This window comes from Megalobrama amblycephala, unplaced genomic scaffold (assembly GCF_018812025.1).
Source record: "Megalobrama amblycephala isolate DHTTF-2021 unplaced genomic scaffold, ASM1881202v1 scaffold230, whole genome shotgun sequence".
Classification (NCBI taxonomy): domain Eukaryota; kingdom Metazoa; phylum Chordata; class Actinopteri; order Cypriniformes; family Xenocyprididae; genus Megalobrama; species Megalobrama amblycephala.
The window spans coordinates 484,670-491,668 of record NW_025953339.1 but is presented as its reverse complement, the minus strand read 5'-3'; positions in this window follow the sequence as shown (position 1 = coordinate 491,668).

The window sequence follows — 6,999 nt, the reverse complement described above, 5'->3', positions numbered from 1 at the left end:
AATACCAGATATTGGTTGACCATCTCAAATTAGAGGAAGCCTCCCTTATTACTGACTCTTATTTGAACTCTGCCACCCCATACTCAGGACACAATAACAGCCTTAAACGAGAGGTTTAGTCAGCCGCATCAGTTAGCTCTCAAAAGAACTGCACAAGTCATGGATGCTCCTGACATCAAGCGAGGAGATCATGAGGCATTTCAGAGGTTTGCACTACAGATCAGAGCTCTTGTTGGGATGTTGGAAACCCTTGGTGTACATTGAGAAGTGGAGTTAAAATGTGGTTCCCATGTTGCCAGACTGCTTGGCAAACTACCTCCAGAGTTGCGTGCAGACTTCCGCAGACACCTGTATTATCACTCCGATTCAGTGTATACATTACCTGAATTCTCTAAGTGGCTCCAGTATGAAGCATGGTGTTAGAGCCAAACCAAACCGTCCACCAAAAGAAATCCTGAGAGTTGGGTGAAGCCACGGTCCACGGACTATAAATGCCAGCCACGGTCCTCCATGGTGCCAAAGCTGCCTCACAGATGAAGGGCCCAGAACCTGGAACTAAAGCATCCAACTCAGGCAGGAAAAGAGGTAAAGTGCTACCTTATTGTCCATATTGTGAAAGCTCTGAACATTTCTGGAAGTCAGTTTAGTCGTTGAGAATCCATACTTCTATTTGAAGCAGCAGATAAGCTTGGCCTGTGTGGAATTCCTGAGGAATTGGCATTGAGAACAATCAGCCAAGAAACCCAAGCGCTTTAAGGAGCCTCTGTTTCTTTCAGTGTTTCCCCTGCCTCACAGCCAAAACGAAATTACTACATTATTGGTGTTTTCACTGCTCAGAATCTAAGACTGGCTGATCATTCCTACCCACTAGCCACCTTATAGAAAAGGTACCGGCACCTCAGAGGCTTGCCACTTTAGCCATTCAATAGAGTTTCTCCTCTCCTTCTCATTGGAGCCGATCAGTCCCATTTGATCATTCTAACAGAACCAGTGCATCTGGGACCACCAGGAGGACTGGTCGCTGTACGGACCAGGTTAGGGTGGACACTACAAGGCCCAGCCAGAGGTCTACCACAGCATCTTAAATCTCAGAACTGTTACCTGACCTCAGTAAACCCTGAAACAGCTGAAGTTCTGAGAAATGTGGAGAAGTTGTGGCAGTTGGACACGCTGCCATTCAAATCAGAGAAACAGTTAACTCGATCACGAGAGGATCAAGAGGCACTCTCACTGCAGGAAAGTGAAACCATCCGTGTTGAGCATAACAAGGTCCACAACTATGCAACCCCTTTGTTATGGAAGAGAAATACTTCCCCTTTCCATGCAACCAAAGATGCTGTCATGCCAAGTTTTTGAGGTACAGAGAAATGACTCACTAATGATGAAGACAAAACCTCAGCATACATCACAGAAATGAGCAAACTTGAGCTGGCAGGCTCAGTACGCAAGCTGACAAGATGCTCCACCTACTGAAAGAACTTATCAGCAGGCAGTCTCTTTCCTCATTAAACAGTCCCAGCTCGAAAGTTTCCCAGAGGAATACCACATTCTCAATGCCAACAAAGCAGTCCCTTTCAGTAGCCGCCTTCTTGTTCTGGCTCCTGAGTTTGATACAACAGATGAGGTCATCCGAGTTGGCAGGCGCCTTTGAAGAGCAGAGCATTTGGATCCAAACTTCAAACACCCTATTGTGCTAGATTCGAGCCACTGCATCACCAAACTTTTAATCTAGGATTGTGACTCAGAGATTATGCCACGCTGGACCAGAACGTGTCTTTGCTGAACTCTGATGGTCATACTGGATATTGAGAGGGCGTGAGGCTGTTCGGAAGCATCAATATGCTGGTGTGGAGTGCCGGAAGTTGAGATCCAAACCTGCTGTACCGAAGATGGCTGACTTGGCTCCTGTTAGACTCTGTTTGTTCAAGCCAGCATTTTATTCCACTGGGATGGACTGTTTTGGGCCATTCCAGGTGAAGATTGGCAGGCGTACTGAAAAAAGGTGGGGTATTATATTTAACACTCTGAGGTCTGAAAACGCGCCGGCGCGTTTTGCAGGTTTTTTTTCACATTGCAGCAAAACAGACTTAAAATACTCCGTCATTTTTTGTCATAGAGACATAAGTAATATATCAATTGAAACTTAGAATATCTTCTTTTATTTGTATACACTCAGAGTAAAAACACAATGTTGTGCTTTTTGTAAAATAAAGAAAACTAACATGATGCGTGATTTCTCCTCTCCCTCTGAACGAAGTCCAATCTGATAGTTCTCAGAAAATGAACTGTAACTTAGTGAATACTAATCACAGAAAAGTTAAAATTATGTCTAAAAAAACGTTAAGATGTCAGGTTTTTAATCATTTAAGTCAAATCGAAAACAAACCTTCTGTGTTTATGTAATCTGTATGAAAAGAGAGCCATGTCAGAAGTCTGTGATTCAGCTCATTATCTGCTAATGCGGCCACGCCCACGGAGCCAGCGCTATTCAGACGCAAATTCAGAGGCAATACATGCATTCATCGTCTCAATCGTGTATTTATTGTCTTGAAAAGTGTTTATCTGGATGTAAAATTCATGGTTAGGGAGCTCTAGAAGACATGCAGTTAGTTCCTGTTTTCTTTTCTTCTATATATGAATTTTAGATGAGTTTTTGTTTCTTTAGCGCCCTCCGGCTGCAGTATGAATTGGAAACTCCATTCATGGAATAGCCTCTTCTTCTTTTAGATGAATTTGTGGACTAAAAATGCACAGAGAGCGCCCTCCGACTTCAAGGATGAATTGAAAACACCAGCGCTCATAGTAATGACAATGAATATTAAATAAATATAACTTCTCTGTATAGAAAATTGACATAAGCATATGAGAATCCAATATTTCTCCAAATGTGCATGCTTTTAAGCTAAAAGCCTATATTCAGACCCTTTGCATCACAGAAATACATTATATTTGAAAGTATAATATAAAACCATTACTTTATTGTAATAATATTTTTCTGTATGTTTCATATATCATGATGAGCTTGAGACATCACAGAAGGTTTTTTTCACAGCCTACCTGACTGAAATGCCTCATTAATATGCAAGTCATTTCAGCTCATTACTATCCAATTCTTTTGTCTTCTCAGGTGAGAATGGCCCATTTTTCAGTGGTGATTCACGCCTCCATGCATACTGTGTTTCTTGGCAAAAAGTGTCTTACAAAAACTAAATCAATATATTGTTTTATATGAAGGAGTAGGCATCATAATTTTTACATAATTTTGAAGCAAAAACTCTAGTTTACAACCTCCAATACCCTAAAGTCTTGTGAACACAGATTTAATATACTTATTTTGGCCTTATTTCAGTGACTTAAGTTTTTTGTTTTTTCAGTAACCACGCATAAACATTATTCCTTCAAAAACACAAACATGTACATACATGTTCCTCACATATTATTGTAGCCTAGTTTGTGCTGAATACAGTGTAATGACACTTTTGTCATTTATATGTTTATGAACAACTGAAAAAAGCACAAATGTCAGAGCATGTCAAAACTTCTCCACGCCCCAAATCAGCCTCAGACTCCAGAGGGTTAAATGCCTTACCACTCAAGCAGTGCATCTGGACGTACTTAACTCCATCGATACAGATGCCTTCCTAATGGCTCTATGGAGATTTACGGCCTGCCGTGGTACCCCTGCAGAGCTTTACTCAGATCAGGGGACAAATCTCAGAGGAGGAGAGAAAGAGTTGAGAGAGGCTTTCTCTGTCATGAGTCCTAACTTCCAAGGGTTGCTGGCAAAACATCAGATCAACTTCCACTTCAATCCTCCAGCAGCTCCACACGTTGGAGGAGTGTGGGAGCTAGAGACTCGCTCTGTGAAAGCAGCACTTAGCATCATAATTGGAGCACAGAGTGTTCCCGAGGAAGTAATCAGAACAGTTTTAATTGAAGTGGAGGCGATCTTGAATTCTAAACCGTTGGGGTATGTGTCATCCAACCTCTCAGATGTTGACCCAATAACACCAAATCATCTTTTGATGGGGCGGCCCAGTAGTTCATTGCCGCAAGTTGTCTACCAAGATTCTGAACGCCTAAACCTCAGACGGTGGAGACAAAGTCAGATACTGGTGGATCATTTCTGGGCCAAATTCATAAGTTACTACTTACCTGGTCTTCAGCTGAGGCAGAAATGGCAAGGAACTTGAACAGAAATGGCAAGGAACGCGAACCTTACTGAGGGGTCTGTTGTGATGATGGTTAATCCCCAATTGCCAAGGGCTCTATGGTTAATGGGCAAAGTGGTGAGGGTGTTTCCCACTGCTGATGGACATGTGAGAGCAGCTGAGGTGAAAATCAACCAGAACCTGTACACAAATTCCTTTATAAATCCCAGTCAGTGGAAGATTGTGCGTACGTGCATCTCCACCCTGTCTCCTCCCCAAAATCACCATATATGGAGCTTGTAACGCCTAGTTTTACTATGCATAACCTCATCTGCATATCATTTCCATGCATATGTGACCCGTCACGGAAACCAGGGACACAAGTCGGCAGTACAACTCTCGAGCAAAATGAGAAAGAAGCATTTTTTTTTCAAAATTGGTGATTTTCGTTTTTTTTGCATAATCCGTTAGTTGAGATCATGAAGAAGCCTTTCCGTGTTTGAGATAGCAGTATTGGTATATTTAAAAGCGTACATTTTGAGGTTGAAATCGGCTTGTTTTTCGGAGATTCTAGCACGCAGTAGGGGCGTGTCACACTGTAAAAAAAATCCCAGTAAAATTTACGGTAAAAAAACGGCAGCTGTGGTTGCCAGAACTTTACCGTAAAAAATACAGTAGCAACGTAAAAAAAAAAAAAATCTGTTAAATTTACGGTAAAATAACGTATTTCATTAACTGATATAATGTTAATTTACCAACCTAATGAAGTACTAATATCTGTTTTGTACCTTTATAATACACTGACATCACCAAACCCAGTGGTGATAAGAGTCACATGAGAACCAAAGTTCATCACAAGCAGATTTTCCACAAGCTGAGAAGGACAGCACTAACATATAGAAGGTGCACACAGTGTCATTCACACACACACTAAACACCATCATGGTAACAGCATGAAATTTTAAAAATGCAATAAACATTAATTTAACAACATAGATGTAACATAAAACCCTAATGTACATAACAGATAGAAAAAAATGAGAAAAACTAAGAAGAAACAGAGTTATTTCAAGAAAATATATCAAATGTGAAGTGTACGCAGGGAATTGTGGAATGTCAATTTACGGTTTTTCACTGTAAAATTTACAATGAATTGAATTGTTCACTTCCAAAAATTGTGAATTTAACAGTATTTTACCGTAAAATTACATTAAATGTACCGTTAGATCTATTACAGTTATTCACCGTATATAGTACGGAAACTTTCTGTAAACCAATTGACAGTTTTTCACCGCAGCATTTTTACAGTTTTTTACTGTTAAAATCACGTCATTTTTTACAGTCATGTCTGTGTGTACTTCCATACTGGGAAGCGTGGCTACTTATTATGCAGCGCTCTGGCCGGCTCTAGCTGATATCAAAATTCAATGAAGAACCGTGGCCGTTACACCGAAAATGTTTTAAAGTACTTCTTCGACAAGCCGGATGCTTATGAACAAGCGCTCACTGATTCTGAAGACGATCTGAGCGACGATGAAAGCAGCATAATAAGACATTATCTCTCGGGTAACGCGGCGGCGCATTTTGCTGGATTTTTTTCACATTGCAGCAAAACAGACTTAAAATACTCCGTCATTTTTTGTCATAGAGACATAAGTAATATATCAATTGAAACTATAGAATGTCTTCTTTTATTTGTGTATTTTTGAAAAATAAAGAAAACTAACATGATGCGTGATCTCTCGTCTCCCTCTGAACGAAGTCCAATCTTATAGTTCTCAGAAAATGAACTGTAACTTAGTGAATACTAATCACAAAAAAATTATACTTATTTCTGAAAAAACGTTGAAATGTCAAGTTTTAAATCGTGTATGTCAAATTGAAAACAAATATTCTCTATGTAATCTGTATGAAAAAAGAGCCATGTCAGAAGTCTGTGATTCAGCTCATTATCCGCTAATGCGGCCACGCCCACAGAGCCAGCGCTATTCAGACGCAAATTCAGTCAATACATGCAGACATCATTTCAATCGTGTATTTATTGTCTTGAAAAGTGTTTTTAATAGCCATAGTTAGCGATCTCTGGCCTCTGTTAGTTCAGTTAGTTCCTGGATTGCCTATTCTTCTTTAGCAGGCATTTGTGGACTAAAGGTGTACAGAGTGCCCTCCGGCTGCAAGTATGAATTAAAAACACCAGCGCTCATAGTGATAAAAAATATTGAAGAAATTTTACTCTTCTGTATAGAAAATTGACATAAACATATGAGAATCCATCAATATTTCTCCAAATGTACATGCTTTTAAGCTAAAAGCCTATATGAAATACCATAGAGGTAACATTGTTCAGACACTTTGCATCACAGAAATACATTAGGCTATATTTTAAAGTATATAATACCATTATTTTAAATTGTAATTATATTTCACAGTATTGCTGTTTTTTCTATATGTTTGATATACACCATCACAGAGGGTTTTTTCACAGCCTACCTGACTGAAAGGCCTCATTATTATGCAAGTAATTTCAGGTCATTATTATGTGATTCTTTTGTCTTCTCAGGTGAGAAAATTTCATTTCATGATTATAGTGACCAAAATGATCACGGTTATCATAGACTCCTGTTCAAAAAGTCCTAATGCTACACAATGAAATCAATTCACCAAGTTTTATGTGGAAAACCAGCCAATAACAAATAAAATTAGCATCAATATGTACTTTTTCTTTACATAAACATTAAAATAATAACATTAAAAATTATTTTAAAGGAGTGTCTTGCAACATGTTATCTACAATGCACAAATTCAAATAGAGTTTTGACAAAAAAAAGTTTTATAAAAAGATAAAACT